The sequence below is a fragment of the Pseudorca crassidens genome, chromosome 1, assembly GCF_039906515.1.
Source record: "Pseudorca crassidens isolate mPseCra1 chromosome 1, mPseCra1.hap1, whole genome shotgun sequence".
Taxonomy (NCBI): Eukaryota; Metazoa; Chordata; class Mammalia; order Artiodactyla; family Delphinidae; genus Pseudorca; species Pseudorca crassidens.
The window spans coordinates 145,220,855-145,239,146 of record NC_090296.1 but is presented as its reverse complement, the minus strand read 5'-3'; the positions used below and the strand labels follow the sequence as shown (position 1 = coordinate 145,239,146).

Here is an 18,292-nt window from a genome sequence, read left to right as displayed (position 1 = left end):
CCTGGGTAAGCCCTGCCCCCTTGCTGACCTCAGTCTTCCCATCTGTGATACAGGGTGGTTGGATTTCCTCAGTGGTTCCCAAACTATGTTCTGCATGTCCTTCAGGAGTTCCCAAAAAAAAAAAAAAAATCGGATCCAAAATTGCAAAATATAAAGATTCTGCTATTTTAAAAACCCATCTACTCAAATGTAATATATACCTCATTCCTGCACATTCAGTAGGCCCACTGGCTTTGTTGCCAAGGTATAATTAACTTTGCACAGACCTTGAGACTGTACAGTGAGGTGTTAAACAACTGTCACCATTTGTAACGGCTTGGCCATGTGAATGTGGTCTTTTGGGTTTTTTTTTTAATATATTGGGCAAAAACAAGGCAACACACAAAAATCAACTAGGTGCCGAGGCCGATCTCAGACAGCAGCTACCTCCTGTCGGCCCTGATGCTAAATGACTGTGCCCATCACAACAGGTCACTGTTCTTGATTAGCTAAATGTTAGACATTTAAATACCTAAATTTATACCGTGTAAAATATAGCTTGTGGGGACTTCCCTGGTGGTGCAGTGGTTAAGAATCCGCCCGCCAATGCAGGGAATACGGGTTTGAGCCCTGGTCCGGGAAGATCCCACATGCCGTGGAACAACTAAGCCTGTGCGCCACAACTACTGAAGCCCGCGCACCTGGAGCCCATGCTCCGCAACAAGAAAAGCCACCACACTGAGAAGCCTGCGCAATGCAACAAAGAGTAGCCTCCGCTCGCCACAAATAGAGAAAGCCTGCGCACAGCAACGAAGACCCAACGCAGCCAAAAAAAAAGATATTAGTGGGTTTTAAAAAAAAAACATGTATAGCTTGTGTCTGATTTGTACACTGGAATTCCATGTGAGATCTGATTTGAAAGAAGGGCTCCATGATGGCTACCAAGTTTGAGAAAACTGGCTGAAATGAATGCTAAAACTGGCTCCCAGGGCTTCCCTGGTGGCGCAGTGGTTGAGAGTCCTCCTGCCGATGCAGGGGACACGGGTTCGTGCCCCGGTCCGGGAAGATCCCACATGCCACGGATTGGCTGGGCCCGTGAGCCATGGCCGCTGAGCCTGCGCGTCTGGAGCCTGTGCTCCGCAACGGGAGAGGCCACAACAGTGAGGGGCCCGCGTACCGCAGAAAAAAAAAACAACAAAAATACTGGCTCCCAGGTTCACAGCTATGCTCTCTGATCCAACAGGTGTTTCTAAAAAAGCCAATGAGTCCACCTATCAGGGTCCAACCCACGGTGCATCAGCTTCCTGCCTTCATAGAGGCTCCCGGTGCACCAGTGCCCTCCGTGTAGCCCGGCCTTTGCACAGGGATTCTCCCACCCAGGTGCCCTTTCCCCAACCCCGGTGAGCTGCCGGCTCCTCCCACCAGCGCCCCAGGCTTCCCTCAAATTCCCCCTGTTCCTGGGGCTTCCCAGCCCTCCCTGCCAGCCCGGATGTGGAAGGGCCTCCTCCCTGGCCTGGGATACTCATCAGATTATACCCCGCCTCCGGCTCAGTGCCCAGCACAGCACATCAGAGGCACCCCATAAGGAAGGGGAAAGGAAGACAGGACTGGGGTGGCTCCTGCCTGCCTTGCTGGCTCTTCTCCCAGGGCCAGGGTCAGGTGCATGGCCGGCGGCGGCCCTTCCTCAGGAAACCAGCTCCCGGCCTGGTGCCTCCCTCCCCCCACAGGCCAGAGAAGCTTCCCCTTCCTGAAGCCGGCTAAAAATAAAATACCCCAGGGAGGAATTTAGCCTCCTTGAAACAGACACTAAAGATTAAACTATTAAGCTTAAACCAGGGCTCTCATGGAAGGGGTCAGATGGAAGGAAACCTTTGGGTCCACCTGGAACAGGCTGGGGGGTTAGCCCTGATTTAGAGCCCACCTCCCACCCCCTGCTGGAAAGAGCACCCAACTTGAGCTTGGCCTCAAGTCCCAGCTCTGTCGTGTACAAGTGACTAAGCAAAGTCACTTCAAAGTCACTTCTGCGTCTCAGTTTCTCTGTCCAAAAATGGGGATGGAAACACCTACCCATGGGAGGGTTGTGAGAGCCCAGAGGTCAGAACATAGATGAAGGGGGTTAGTTAATTATAAAGCCCTCACCAGATGTAAAGCGTCACTATTATTTATCTGCCCAGATCTCTGGAAGCAGCCTTTTCTGATGAAAACCACAGAGCTAAGAGACTTCTCCATTCTGGGGCCCGAAATTCAAGCAAAGGTTTGGGTGATTCTGTGACAGCCTCTAGAGACTAAGAACTCATTCACTGATTAGTGCAGCAAATATTTGCTAAATCCCTGCTATGGGTCAGGCCCTGTGCTTGGAGATGTAAGGGAGATGAGGACACCCCTGTGGTGTCCAGAGATGACCCCTGTGCCCACCGGAGCCCCTGTGGGGGAGCATCACTGCCTTGGATGGCAGCGGCCCATCTGACACAGCGCCCAGCAGCACCCAGCAGCAGCCCTCGTGTCTGCTGTGGGTTTGAGAAAACAAGCAGTTCAGCACTTTTGTCTAGACTTCCTCAAAGGCAGGGCCAGCGGAGGGGAGGGACTGACCCTCAACAGCGGAGCCTGTGCTAGGACTTGGCCCTGGATTCTAAATTCAAATCTGGACAATATCCTTTTCTAGCTCAGGTATATCCTGTCACATCCTGAGCCTCAGTTTCCTCATCTCTGCGGAGGGGGATATAGTGCCTGAGTCCTGGGGTGCTGAGGAGATGAGATGAGGATGCCAGTGGAAATGTTAGTTCCCTCACCTGTGCTCTTCTTCTGGCCCCAGTCCCTGGCACCACCCCTCTTCTGGCAGCTGAAGGGAACGGGAGCAAAGAAACCCATAACATCACTCTACTGGCAGATGAGTCGGCGAAAGAGTCAGCCAATATCAGCCTGTGGGAGCTGGAGCACAGGTCTGCTGTGGTCCCCTACACGGAGGGTGATCATGTAACATTCCATCCCTGTTAGGAGGGACCTTCTAAGAGTGAAAGGGGCCACTCCCAAGGCTCACACCAGGATCCCAGGTGCAAGCCGAACCTGCCCTTGGCCACCACGCGTCCCCCTCCTGCAGGGACAGGTGGCAGGTTTCACTTTGGGGCTGAGGACTGGAGCCTGTGCCTGGGTGTAAACGGGGACCTGCCCACAGTCCTCGCTCTCAAGGGGTTCGAGCCCACGTGCGGGGACGCAGAGGTGCCAACAACTAACCATAAAGGTGGTGACTGAGTGCTCACCAGGTCCCAGGAAAGCCATTTCATCCTACGAACAATGCCATGGGGGCGGCGTGGGGGTGGAGGTAGTGAGCGCCACACTGCACAGCCCAGGAATCTGGGGCATAAGTACCAACAGCAAGCTCAAGAGTGCCCTGGCAGTGAGGGCAGAGCTGGGTCAGCACGCGGGCCCCATCCAGGCTCCACTGCATCTTCTGTGCAACCTGGGAGGTCACGTCATGGCTCTGAGCCCAGCCTCCTCAGCTCCCAGGTGCTGCCCTGCGCCCCTCAGGCTCCCAGGAGCCAGCAGCAAAGCTCGGGCAGGCTCTGGGCAAACCGCAGCATAAAGCCTCAGACCTGTCCCTGCCTGGCTGGTCCAAGGCTCCGGCCGGACTGGGGAACTGGGGTCCCCCTCGAGGGCAGCCACAGCCCTTCCTTGGGTCTCCACTCAGAAGGAGACCTCCATCTCCTTTTCCTGGGAGCCTCCATCAACCCATCTGCCCATCTGGCCCGTCAGGCCCCTGCTTTCTTTTACTTGCCTGACCAGACACATATCACCCTGTAAATACATGTTTAAGGGGCTTATGGGGCTCAGTGTTCACTGGGGCAGCCAGGCAGGCTGTGTGTGTGTGTGCTCATGTGTGTAGGAGGGGCTCTGTTTGTTGCGGCAGAAGAAAGACGACAGAAGGAAGAACGAAGACAGAGGGAATCTAATTCACCTGCGTTTCGCATATGTGTCAGTCCGCCTATCACACACAGGGCTGGGGAGTGGGAAACTGGTGGCTCTGCAACCCTGGTGCCATTATTCCCCCTCCTCCTGGGCCATCTTTTTGGTCCCCCCCCTTCTCAGAGGCCACAACTCTCCCGTTTTATGTCCTGGCACAGGCTGCCCAGGGCAGGACGAGAGCCCGCCAGGTGCGCCCCACCTGTGTGCCAGGGCGGGCCCCACACCTCAAGGACCCTTTTGTCATCTTCCTGGGCCCCCCGTGGCACCTCCTTTCTCAGGGCAAGGCCTCTCTCCCCCCTCTTGTGCAGCGGGTTCAGAACAAAAGCTCTCTACGATGTCCAAGAGAAAGGGGAGCTCAGACCGCCCCGGGCTCTGCACAGCCTGGACTATGAGATGAGGGCGCATCAGAGCTGATGCAGCTCAGCCTCCTACCAGGACACCCTCGGTCTCCAGGGTGGAGAGAAAGGAAATGGCAAAGGCAGGGAAATAGAGGAAATGGAATCACTGCCTGATTGTAGTTTAAAGACTTGCACTGGGAGTAGGGGGAAGGGAGGCCATAGCAGAAAGAGAGTGAGAGAGAGAGAGAGAGAGAGAGAGAGAGAGAAGGGCTGTGGAGGCCAAGAAACAAAAGCAGGGGAGGGGGAGGGGAAGGAGTAGAGTGGAAAGAGAGGAGGGGACTTTGTCAGTGACACCAGAAGCCCAGGGCTGCCCTATTTCCCAGGGCTTAGCATCACCCCCTCCCAGGCCTGAGCGCCAGGCCAGCCCTGGGGAGTGACCCAAGTCTCATCCCCTGAGGCCCAGCAGGAGGTCTCCCCAACCCAGGCAGACACCCAGGTCCTCCAGACCTCTCACTGTTGCTTCATCTATTGCTGTACTATGGTTCCTGTAAACACTGACACAAGCTTGTCAAATGAATTAACGAGTGACTTGCTATGTGACCCTGGACAAGTCACCTGACCCTTCAGGGTCTCGGTTTCTTCATCTGTGAGATGGACACAAGAGGCTTCTTGGAACCTTGAGGGCAGGTTAATCCATTGGCTTACCTGCCTGTCTTCCAGGGTCCCCTCCCCAAGACGAGACCTTTTCTCATCCACACTGCTTTAAAAGATCATTTCCTCTCACTGAGACCCCCTTCAAGCACCAGGGGAGGGTCAGGGAGCTCAGAGTAGCTCTGGAACGCAGAGAGTGGGGCAGAGCACTTGAGGCCTGGTCTGGCCTGGGGCTGGCGGGACAGGAGCCATTTGGAAGGAAGAACCAATAGGGCCTGGTGACCACCTGGCTATGCTTTGCCTCATGCTCACCACCAGGACATCTCAAACTTAAGTCACAGGAATGCTCTGGGGCTTCTGTGAGCCCAGACTTGGGATGTCACCAAGCACCCTGATGACTATTTTTGAGGGCCTAGCAAGTGCCAGGGCCTGCTCCCTGACACAGGCCCCGCAGTGCCCTGGGCTTCTGCTAGGGGGAAACGTTCGCCCCTTGGCTTTGAATCACCAGGCGACTCTGAGGCTGTGGTCTCCAGTCCTGCCACTGAATCACTGACTCAACACACCTGCCAGGTGCTGGGTGCCGATCTTGGTCCTGGGGATACAGTAGGAAGCACGATAAGCTCCCATCCTCAGGGAGCTGCTCTGAGTGAGCTCAGTCTAAAACCTGAAGCGCCAGGATCTTTGGGAGGTAGGAGGTGCAGCGCTGGGGTCGGGTGGGGACCAGCGGAGCAGCCCCTGGGTCCTGAAAAACTGAACCCAGAGTGGGGCAGAACAGGTAGCTGGGCCCGGGGAGGGGAAAAGGAGGTCCAGGTATGCACACAGCTGTAAAAAAATACACAAAACGAAACAAAACAAAAAAAACCCCCAAAACAAACAAAAAAACCACTCACGGGACTTCAACTTATAGCAAAACCACCCTCTTTGTTTCCTCTCATGTCCCCCTGATGGTAGACTTAAGGGTAAACTCTGCTCACATCCCATGAAAGGAAGAGGAAGCGAAAGCAAAAGCTGGAGGTTTGTGCAAACCTCAGAGCTCCTTGCACAGTCTCACTTCTGTCCAGCCCACAAGGCCTCACTCGACTCAGCAGCTCCAGGCCCAGCGCTGACGAGGCAGCTGGGTTGGGGGTGGGGTGGCCAAGGGGGAAGTGTATGAGTCTCCTTCTTATAGGGGCCTCTCTCTGCCTCAGCTTCCCCTTTTCTCTGTGGACAGATTTGCTAAGCCCTGCCTCCAGAGGCCAGAGTGGCTGGGCCACCAACCCACAAACCACAGGAAGACCTGACGTTCACCATGTATGGCTACTTCCTTTTCCAGAAAAGGAAACTGAGGCTCAGGGAGGGGAAGGGACTGGTCCAAGGTCGCACAGTGAAATGCTGGTAAAGCAGGTCTCTGGCCCGGAAGCCCACCCTCAGCCACATGGCCTATAGGATGAAGTTCCTGTGCCTTAGCTGACTGCCCAAGGCTGTCCCCAGCCAAGCTCTACCTGACCCTCCTTTAAGCCTTCCTGTCCCTCTGCATCACACACACACACACACACAAACACAGACATACATGGAGCTGTTTCCTACCTCGGGGCCTTTGCACAGCCTGACTCCCCTGCCAGGACTTGCCCTTCCCTTGCACTGGGTGAATATCCCTTCATCTTTTCGGAGTCAGTGCAGGCACTGCCTCCCGGGAGATATTCCTTAGCCAGGGGCGGGGCGAGGGCCTCTTCCACAGCCTGAGAACATCAAGTTAATTTTACATGTGGCTAGGCTGGGTGCCCAGTTGTTTGGCCAAACGCTAATCTCTTGATAGATGTTGCTGTGAGCCACACAGCAACACATCTACAATCTGTTGACTTTAGCAGATTACCCTCCTTATTGTGGGCAGGTCTTATCTAATCAGTTGAAGTTTTCAGAGAAAAACGGAAGTTTCCCAGAGAAGAAGGAATTCTGCTTCGAGACTGTTATCACAGAAATCCTGCCTGGGTCTCCAGCCTGCCAGCCTGCCCTGCAGATTTTGGACTTGCCAGCCTCCACAATCGTGTGAGCCAATTCCTTAAAATAAATCTTTCCCTGTGTGTATATATCCTGCTGGTTCTGTTTCTCTAGAGAACGCTGATAAAATCATGTTGATTCATAGTTGTATCTGTTTATGGGCCATCTCCCCCACCAGACATCCACCCCAGAGGATGGTGACTGCAGGGTGGGGCAGAGAGGGCCCAGCAGGGGAGTGTCCGGAGAGAAAGACGCCAGGGCAGGGAAAGGGGAAGGGAGGAAGCCTAGTCGTCGAGAACCCGGAACGAGTGAATGAATGAATGAATGAATGAGACTGAGGGGAAATCCTTGCCTCCTTGCAGAAGAGTTCTACAAATGCTGGGTTCTTCCCCACGCCCTGACCCATCTCACCTCCAGGACAGTCCCGCCTCCTCCCTGGGGTGGCCTCCAGGCTGCACAGAGAAGGCCCAGGAGCACTGAGGTCCCTCCAGCCCTATGACAGCGAGGACTGTTCTGAAAGCGTTCCCCCTCCTGCTCTCCCAGGCCTGGGGCACCGAGACCCATCCTGGGAGCCACACCTCTGCCTCTACAAGCTGAGGTGAGCTGGGCTGAGGCACTCCTGGCTGCACAGAGCGGCCACTGTGTGAGGGCCCCTCCTCCAGGGAGGTCACAGGGACCCCTAAACCCTAGGAAAGGAAGGATGGAGTCCCCACGGCGAGAGGCACAATCTTGGGCCCGCTGTATTCATGAGGCCTCTCAATTCAAACTCCTCCAAGGGCAGAGACTCTGGCTCCACAGGGTCCGACTGGCATTGTTTGATGAGAGCACCAGTGTCCGGGCCTCACCCCAGGCCAGTTAAACCAGAATCTCTGGGTCTGGAGCCTGGACATCGTATTTCCCCCAAACAACCCCAATTTATTCTGATTCTCGAAATTAATTGGTAAGAGCTGACAAGCACTCTCACGTGACCTGGCCTTGAAGGCCAAGCAGGTTCCTCTCTTGGAAACGCGGCTACGCACCAAGCCTTACACTCTCAACCAAAGACTACGTGAAGGCACGCCGTGAGGTGGAGTCGGGACCAGGGGGCAGAGACCCTAAGCAAGCCGGGCCGAGGAGGAGGGAGCGAGTGCGTCCAGAGAAGCAAGCCTGTGGGCTCCTGGGGAGCCCTGGTCCCTGGATGGGGCCAGCCCCTGCTGCCAGCCTGGGGAACCCTCACTGACCCCTGTGTCCTGAGGAAAACTGAGTGGGTCCCTGACCCTTGTAGAAATGAGCCCAAACTAGCAGGGCGTCTGCCACACTAACTGCTGGGGGCAAACGCTGAGCTTCCCGCAGAGCCGCACACGGAGCACATGTCCACTTCCCGTGGATGCGGGTAAAGGAGTGATGTGATGCCTCTCATTTGAAGTCACCAGGTACCCAGAAGCCGTGGGCCCTGGGTCCTCCTGCCTGACCCCTCACTTGTCACAAAGGAGGAAAGCTGGGCTCTCCCACAGCAGGACAGTGGCCTCACTGAAGGTCCTTTGCCCAGGCCACTTTGGCTGTGTACCCTCGAGGTTGGTCTTAGAATCTTCATCAGCAGGGTTGGAAGGAACTTTGGGGACCCTCCTGTGCAATGCTGTCATTTTACAGATGTGGAAACTGAGGCCCCCAAGGCTCCCAGCCCACAATGGGGACCAAACTGAGAGTTCTTGATTCCCAGTGCATTTCCATCCATCCATCCATCCATCCATCCACGTCAAACATGGCAGCCACCCCACATACTTGGGCCCTCCTACCAGGCTGTTGGCCTGCATCAAGTCCAGACACGTTACCAAAGACCTGTAAGAACTTGCTTGATTGGCCCCTGCTTATGTGGCAACTTCACAGCACTTTGCTTGTCCCCTTACTCATCACCCTCCAGCCACGTGGGCTTTCCTCATTTTCTATAACAGACTTTCCTGCATGAGGCCTTTTCACATGCTGTTCCCCGTGCCTAGAATGCTGTTCCTTGTCCCTCATCCTTCAGCTTTCAATCAGGCATCACTTGCTCAGGAACCTTCCCTGACGCCCCTCTCCCCAACCAGGTCTGGACCCCCAAGTTCTAAGCAGTTATAAGGTTAATACTTTTCCTTCCTGGGCTTTATCACAATTTTTAATGACAGATTTGATTGTATAAGTACTCGCTCAATGTCTGGTGTCCCCATTAGATCACAGATTCTACAAGAGGACAGAGAACTCGTCCATGTGCTCACAGTGCATTCCTAGCAGAGTGCACGTACAGAATGAATTGTTGCCCTTTTGAGAATATCTATATTCAAGTGCAAAGAAAAAAGAGGCCCCTTGCCGAGCCCCAGGTGGAAATCCCCAAGTCTGTACTTCCTTTCCCTGAACTTCAGGACTAGTCCCCGTTCCCAGGGGAAAGGACAGCAGGTCTCATGTTTCTGGAAGGCTCTGTGTCTTTTCTCCAATTCCAGAAGCAAAAAACACATCTATCCTCCAAACAAGTACACTCTGCTGGACCCAAAGATCACCAGCTTAATGTTAACAGGGAAAAACAAATAAAACTTGGGCTCACAAGTTCACAGACAAAGATAAGAACCACAAATGAAGGAACAACGGGAGCATTTATTGGGCTTGAACTTTGTCAGGCCCACGTGCAATTTCTAGGCTTCTAGGCAGCCCTCTGGGGTTGGGAGTACCATTTCCGTTCTACGGTTGTGGAAACTGAGGCTTAAAGAGTGGCAGTCCCTGACAGGTAGGGTAAAGAAGACCCCAGCTGGGTCAGCCCTGGGGGGCCCAGGCCCAGCTCTCTCCACCCTACCACCTTTGGGCGAGGATGAGTTTTCTGGGTCCAGTCTTATTCCCTTGCCAACCTCAGTTTCTCCACACCGGGGCCTGATTCAGACCTGGAAGCCCCTCGTGGCTTCCCTTCCTCCTCCCCGAGCCTTGTCTCGGGCCCCGCCTGCACTGAGCTCTCAGCCCTCTCCATCCTGTCTTCCTCTCCCTCCTTCCGTTTCCGTGGCAACCCCATCCTCCGCTCTGCCACTCGGTCCTGCATTCCCATCTCTTTCTTTCCTCTTTCATCTCTCCCCTCATCGCAGTGTATAGTCCAAATCCCTCCCTGTCCTTTGCTTCTGGTCTCTAGTCCCTTTTACTCGCCTTTTATCTCTTTCAATGTTCTCTTGTCATCTCAGGGCGACATTTATTTATCTCTTTGCTTAAAAAAAAAAAAAGAAAGAAAGAAAGGAGAAAAAAAGAAACCCCATTTCATCAGCCCGAGGCTTCTTTCTCTTGGGTTCTCTCCAAGGGCTAGACTCAGACAGATCCCAGAATGGACCCCCTGCCTTGCCACCATGCAGGCCCTCTACTGACCTCACTTACTGCAGGGAGGAAGGAAACACAGATGGGAGGTGTCCGGGGGCGAGGGCTCATTGGGGGAAGGCACCCTAAGGGGCTTGGCCCTGCTCCTCTGAGGCCAGGCTACAGGAGGTGCCAGAGGCCCCCTCAGGAGAGAACACGGCCGGACCTAGACCCAGGGCTAAGTGGGGGCCCAGCATCCCTCTGCAGGAATTCACTGCAGTTCAGGGAAAGTCCACACATACACTGCCCCATGCCCCATACCTCCTCCAGGCTCCACCCTGCCTTGTGTGAATGCATGCATGGGACACAGGGCCTGGCCCAAGGCTGGGGCACACAGCAATGCTCAAGGTGCCCAGCTCCCCTCACTCCAAACAGGATAGTGAGATTCACACCCATTCTTCAAAATTCACTCTTTCGCTGTGATCCTAAACGGCCTCTGAGAAAAGGAAGCACCCACTTGTGGGCTGTCCGACCCATGTCTCTGTCTCCACTGTTTAAGGCAGGAGGAAGGGTTGTCAGTTTTTTCTAACTTCTTTTTAGCCATCGTTAACTGAGCTTATACTAACGAACAGGCACATGATCCAGGCCATCCCAGGGAGATGAGCATTTTAATTTTCATTTTACAGATGAGCAAACTGGGGCTTGGAAAAGCTGTTACTTGTCCAAGTCACAGAGCCAATAGGAGGTAAAGGTGGGATCTGAGCAGGTTAAAATCATGCTCTTCCCCTTTTTCTTTCCTTCTTCCTGTGTTCCCCGGAGGGGAGGGTCACGCCAATCCTGCACCCAGCCTCCCCAGCCCCTGCCTTCTACATTTCTGTGTTTAATCTGGAGTGATCAGAAGTGACAAGAGAAACAGATTTACCACAGAAAACAAAGCAAGCTGATCGTGGCTGGGGCCCCAGTGTCTCAAAGCGACAGAGAGAACACAGGGGTTTGTGGAAAATGGTATCAAGTCCCCTGGAAAACCAAAACCACAGGGAGAAGAAAGGGGCCCTGCACCTTCAGGAGCCCCACAGGCAGTGTGAGCGTCTGCTGGAGCTGTGATGTGTTGTTGACCAGGGGGGAAGTATCAGTGGCCGCTAAGTCCTGGGACCCAAAGTCCCCCCCTGGAGTAGCCCCGGCCAGCCCCGTCAGGGGCGGCTGGCAAGGCCCGGCCCCAGGACGCAGCAAAGCCCAGGAACCCAGGCCTGCCAAGCCCAGGGAGGTGTCAATGACACGACAGCTCTGCTTCTCCCCTAAAAGGCTGGCTTAGCACCTCAGGAACTCTGGGAGCAGGGTCCGAGGAGGAAGAGGTGGGAAGCAACAGAGGGGGAGGGGGAACGGGGAAGGACAGCCCCTCACGCTGCAAACAAACAGAGCGGAAAGGAGCCCGGCTCTCGGTCTGGCAGGCCTGGCCGGCCTCCCCATCTCTGCCACATATGAGCTGGGTGGCCTTGGGCAAGTTCCTCAACCTCCCTGGGACTTGGTTTCCTTGCTGTAAGATGGGGACAGTGATATGAAAAGGATCCATCACGTACTGAGCCCTTCCTTCTGGCCAGGCTTGTGCCTGATGAAATCACGTACAGAAAGCATGCCATCTTGATAACAAACCCACTTACAGAGGAGGAAACCAAGGCATAGAGGAGTTGAGTGACGCATCCAAGGTCACCAGATACACAAGAGGAGTAAGTGGAGTTCAGGTTTCATTCTTGGGTCAACTTAAGTGCTCTTTCAGGTAAAGGAAATAAGGGAAATACAGGTATCCATGAGGAATACCAGGACCCTGGTGGATACCAAAATCTGCAAATGTTCAAGTCCCTTATATAAACTGGTATAGTACAGTCAGCCCGACTGAGACGAGTTTGATAACAAGGCTGGTGCATAGTAAGGACTCAATTACTGGGAGCTGTTGCTATTGTTATCATTCCGTTCATCACCCACTCCCAGGGCCAGGCTGGTGCTGGCTGCTGGCGGGACACAAAGTTCCCTGCTCTCAGGGACCTCACATGTTGGTTAGAGAGACAAGACTAAGAACCACGAAACAGGACAGCAAGATATCAGAGAAGAAATAAGCACAAAATGCATGGGGTACCACAAAAGGACAGAGTAATCGCTTTTTTTTTAATTTAAGGGGTCAGGGACATTCTTGCATGTAAACCAGCACTTTGGGAGTCCACAGAGACTCAGAGCATGAGCAGCAGGGGTCTAGCCCCACCCCCTTACACACTGGTTTGGGTGAGCCTCAGTCTCCTCATCTGTAACACGGGATGATGGTCCCACTTCCCAGAGCTGAGCCCATTAGCCCAATGAGCACGTTCTGTGGTATGCAGTACACAAAGGTTGTGCGGAGGGGATGGGGAAGCCTAGAGATGGGAGAACCTGGCTGGGAAGCCCCCTCCCCCATCTGATGCAGCCAGAGATGAAGGGAAGGTAAAAATGCAGAAGAGCAGTGGGCCAAGAACAGCCGAGGAGTGTGGCCTGGCCTCTCCTCTCTCACAGCAGCCAGCGTGATTCATCCCCAGCCTCCATCCCAGCAGCGTCCCTGGCAGCGTCTGCCTCCTGAAGCTGATGCTGTAATCAACATTTATTTTGCAGTCACCCACACACCCAAGTCGAGTATGGATTTATGCCAGGAGAGGAGTAAAGAATGCCTCTCTCATTCACGTAATGCCTCCATGTATCTCCTGAGGGGAGGGACAGCTGGGGAAACATTTAGGCTGAGTGTACACACGCAGACATCAGACGCATACAGCTGTCCATGCAAGCTATCATCAGCGGCAAGCAGGAACACCGTGCAGCCCATTCTTTCCTTAGTCACCTAATGAACCACACTTTCACACAGTGAGATGTGGGTCAGGACCCACATGATGGGTGGATGCCCGTGGTCTTGAGTACTTTGCAGTCCAGCCGGGAGGATGCATGTGGGGGCATGGGGCAGCCCATGATGCAGACATGAGATAAAAGGTTTAGGGGAGACTGCAGAGAGAAGGCAGGGGGAAGAGGACGGGGCCACCACAGGCAGGCCCTGCTGGGGTCTGTACACTGCCAGGAGCTAACAGGGAAGGGGAATCTCATCCGCAGGCTGGACTGAGAGGTGGGAGGAGAACCGGAGGGCAGTGGGGCCCGGGAGGGCCTTGAGGGCAGGTCCCTCGAGGAGGGTGGGTCCACAGACATCAGAGGAGAAGGTGCTCAGGGTGGCCAGCTCAGCCCAGAGTGGGAACTGGTTTCCTCTTTGATCTGGATCATAAAGGATGACTCTGAGGCCCATTAGAAGACCTCACCTTGGGACTTCCCTGGCGGTCCAGTGGTTACGACTCCACACTCCCAATGCAGGGGGCCGGGGTTCGATCCCTGATCAGGGATCCATGCCGCAACTAAGAGCCTGCATGCTGCAGCCAAATATACATACATACATACATATATATATATATATACATATATATATATATATATATATATATATATATATATACACACACATACACAGAGAGAGAGAGAGAGAGAGAGAGAGAGAGAGAGAGAGAGGGAACTCACAGAAGGCTGAGCTCTGGGCCATGTGTCCCCAGCCGCTAAAGTTCAAATGCATGTGGTGTGTGACCCAAAGGCCAAAATGATTTAAATGGAGGTGACCATTACAAAACAAGCAAATTGTCTGGCTATCGCTAGAGATGTTTGCGGTGGACTTGGAAGGTTTCCTCACCACGCTCCCTGTGGTGGGGACAGCCTGTGGGGTTGAGGGTCCTCAGGGCAGGCCTTGGAATGCAGGGTGGGGCCCCTTGGCTGAGGGCAGCAGGAAGGTCTGGAGTGAGCTAGGCCACTTCCTGGCTGTAAGTCCTTGAGCAAGTTGCTTCACCTCTCAGAGCCTCAGATTCCTCAACTGTAAAATGGGAATGACAGCTGCCTTTCCCACAGGATGGCCAAGATGATGTGAGCGAAAGTACCTGGCACAGGTGCTGCCATTTGACAAATGGTAATTTTTCGCTTTTACCATTGCAACGTATGTAAACACACAATGTGCATCACCTACGGCCCCGAAATATTTGATATTTTCTTACTGTCACTAAAAATATCTGTCATAAATCCCACAAAGGAGTGGTAAGTGCATGAACATTTGGAAAAAGCAGCTATTTTGAGGGAGAAAAAGTAACCAAATCAGGTGCAAGGGGAGAGATGCTGGAATTGAACCCCGTCTCGAAGGAAGGTTCTAGCTCAAGTTTTTGGCCCACACAAGAACCCCTGCGTTGCCTGAGGGGGCCGTGAGGGTCCCTTGGGCCCCAGGACCCAGAGTGGAGCCGTGGAGAGGTGGGAAGACCTTTCCTGGGACACGTGGAGAAGCCTTCATCACAGATGCCAGATGTTTTCTCTTTCGTGAAATTTTGCAACTCAACGGGGTAGCTCAAAAGACTAAATTTCTAAGAGAATTACAAAACCCAACTCTCCTCACTAGAATGTAGTCTTTCTGGGATCACTGGGCACCTTCTCAGTCTCACCACTAATAGCTGGGATGACCCACCCTTAGCAAACAGAGCCCCGATAGGTCACAGGGTGAAGGGGAGATTCCGAGAATAAGACCCCTGTGCTGGCCTCAATTCCTTGAAACTAAAATGCCCAGGAAGCTTCTTATGTGAAGACCATGCACGCTTACATGTGCACCGGCCAGGAGGCAGGCAAGGGTCAGGAACACTCAGGACCTCCTCCGAGAGCCTCAGTGGATTCCCTCCTCCGAACACCCCCAGATCTGAGTGTCAAAGTGCACAATGAAACAAGTTCTTCTGGGACCCAGAAACACAGGCTGGGCAGGGGAACGAGCACACCCACCTCCACGGGCAGAGCCCTCGACGGCTTACAAAGTCCTTTCCAGGCACGATGCCACTGGGTCCTCCTCACCTGGTCTGAGCAGCCAGCCATATGGGCAGCACCTGTGTGGGCAGTGCTCTTATTCCCATTCGACAGGTGGCAAAATCCTGATGTTAGTGGACTGGCTGACGGTCCCGAGAGCTACAGTGCCAGCCTGTGCCGACTCTCAGCGCATTATCTAATAGCGACCACAGTCTGTGTGGTTGGTACTGGTACCACCCCCCTCATTCTACGTATAAGGAAACTGAGGCACGGAAAGGTTAAGAACGCCTTTAGAACGGTGCGCTCCTTGTGACTGCTTCCACAGAGATAAGCAGCAGCATTTAGAAACTTTTACAGCAATTTGACGTTGCTATGGTATCTAGGCAAGGTTGATAAGTTATCAGTCTGCAAGGATTAGAAATAATAATAATAGTTTAAAAACAGGTTGAGAAGTACTGGTTTAGTGTCCAGACTCTGGAATCTGAAGGCTTGAGTTTGAATCCCACCTCTGCTACCTCCCATCATTGTGACTATTTCTCCTGACTAAGGGGGGAGTGGTGCTGACAGCACCTGCCTCACAAATGAAAATATTCAAAGCGCATATAGCAGAACCTGGCAGCCTGTTTGCTACTATTATTAGCATTCGGAAACTTGCCTGGGGCCACAAAGAGACTTACTAGAAGAGCCAGCTCCTTGCGGCCAGGTCTTAAAGGGGGGATTGACCATCAGGCCCTCTGCCACCCTGGAATCGGGGGACCCAGGAAACATGTCTGTCTCCGAAGCCTGTTCACAAATATAGACCCTCTTGCTCCTGCCAGGAGCGAGCTGCCTTCACAGGCTCCCCTTTCATCTCTAGGCCAGGGTGCTGTGGTTGCCTTAATGGGGTGTAAGGAGATGTTCTTGTCCAAACTGGAAAAACCTGATGAGCAGCCAGGCCCGCCCTGGCAAGCTTGGGTTTGGCAGCAAGGTGTCTTAAGAGGCTGGCAGGGCCAGAGGGGCAGTGGTAGCACCCAGGGAGATGCTGCGAGGGATGGTGTCTGCTCGCTGGGTATCTCCATCCCTTCTCTGGAGTACAAATCCCTACATCCGTGGAGGCAGGATTTGCTACCTTCACCCACACAGCTCACCTGTCTCGGTCACCCAGACTCAGAGGGAGGACACAGCCTCTTCCCAGCCCTTTGGAGCCCCAGGCTGTCCTCCTCCCGAAGGGTATGTCATCCACTGAACTTGCACACAGTAGGTGCTCCACCCGTGTCCCCTGATTAAACCATCCTTCGGGGGGTTCAGATCCACCTCCCTGACATTCTTCTTCCAATGAGCCTTCTCATTGTCCCCACCTGTCCTGCTGTCCCTCCCTGCTCATGCCACCCTCTGCCTGGTGCTGACTTGTCCTTCTACCTTCCTCCATGGATGTGGCTGGGACCCTGCCCCAGTTTTGCTTGGGGGGGGGTCCCGTGCCCTGAGTGGGTAGGGGATGGGGCCCTCCTTTTTGGGGGCTCTCCAATTACACAGCACTTGGCTGCTAAGGACAAATTCAATTGACACTTCAACAAACATTTTGAGGGACTTCCCTGGCAGTCCAGTGGTTAAGACTCCGCGCTTCCAATGCAGGGGGCACGAGTTTGATCCCTGGTTGGGGAACTAAGATCCCACATGCCGCGTGGTGCGGCCAAAAAAAAAAGAAAATATAAAACAAACATTTATGAAGCGCCTACTACGGGCCAGCTGTGCTGGGTGGGATGGAGATACAGGGCTTATCTTTGGGAGGTTCCCTTCAACCCAGACCTCAAGGCCTGGCAGCTTGTGCCAGGACACTCGGGCCTGGAGCCCAAGCTCCATCTCACCCAGGCCACACACCCCAGGGCTCCTTCCCAGAGATCCCTGTGTCTCTCCAGGTGCCCTGGCCCCGTCCTGGGGTCCCTGGGCAATTGTGAGCTAAACTGAGGTCCCTATGTCCCGGGGACCAGAGCTGCAGACTTGGCCCTTTGTCTTGTGTTCTGAAAGGGTACAAAGGGACTTCCAGACCTGCAGGCTGAGGCCGTCCCTCCACAGGGAAGAAATAGGCCCCCAGACCTCACTCCTCTCTCCTCCAGGCCTGCCCCGGCCTCTCAGGCAGCCCTGCTCCTCTCACATGGCTTTCGATGTCTAGGTGCAGCCCCTGACACTCCCCAATTTCTTGCCTTCTCTCCACCTCCTGAACGGGGGTCAGGTCCCCGTCCTCCATCGGCTCCTCCACCCCTGCTCTCTGTCTCCTCTACTGAAGCTAAACTGTTCTCTGGAAGGTGACAGGTGAGTCCTGCAAACAGAGGCTCTGATTTGGGTCTTCTCCCCGACAAGGCAACAGCTGCCTCCCCACCTCGGCTCCGGCCGGTCGCGCTGCCCTCTCTCTCTGCCTCTCCTTTGCTGCCTTCATCAGGCCTTGGCCTCTGCTTTCTCGTCCTACAGGGGTTCCCTTGGAGAAAGCCTCTCCCCTGTGTTTCAACTCTCACCTCCGTGCTGATGCCACCAGACCCACGCCTCTACCTGGGCCCTGCAACGTTCCCTAGACGTCAGACCTTCAATCAGTCAGCACCTGTCTAAACCCCAAGGATCACTCGGCTCCTTGGGGCCAGCCACTGCTGCCAGCTCCCTCCTTTCTGCTGTCCCAGTTTTCCAGCCTCCTCTCCAGGACTCCAGGGCCAGCCAAGGCAGGCCCGCTGTCTCCACAGCCGGGGCCACGCCAGACAACCATGAGGCCGCGTGTGAACCTGGCCTTCCTCCCTGTGCTCAGCCCTGCCCCAGGGTCCCACGGTCTCCCTGAGCCCTCCCCCGGCCAGAAGGCCAGGCTCCCACAGAGGAGGGAGGTCTGGGGGCTCTTCATCCACCTCTGGTCCTCACCTTCACATCAAGGCCCGCCCTGGGGCCACGCAGAAAGGGAGCCCGTCCCCAGGGCTGTGTCTGCATCCTGCAGGCGGTGCCACCAGGTCTGTAGCCAACTGTCTTGGTGACCGATTCAGGAACTGCCTGACCTGTGATGAACAGCTTCCTCTGGTCTGATGGAGACCCTTCCCGAACAGCCTTCCCTCTCAAAGGAGGAGCCCAGAGTAAGCCGGGGTCGTGCATGGTGGTTCTTTTTTACACATTTAGAGCGCGGGGGAAAATGAAAACATCCACATTCTCCCTTCCTCAAATAAACCGACTTCCCTACTCATCCCGTCCCTTGGAAACAGAAGCACCATTCAAAAAGAAAA

The 18,292-nt window shown here is 54.4% G+C and overlaps 1 protein-coding gene across 6 annotated transcripts in view; it reads right to left on the bottom strand.

The window, feature by feature from the left end:
- Positions 1–18,292, bottom strand: part of ZNF710 (zinc finger protein 710) — a 63,985-nt gene that overhangs the window by 11,937 nt on the left and 33,756 nt on the right. The window lies entirely within an intron of this gene.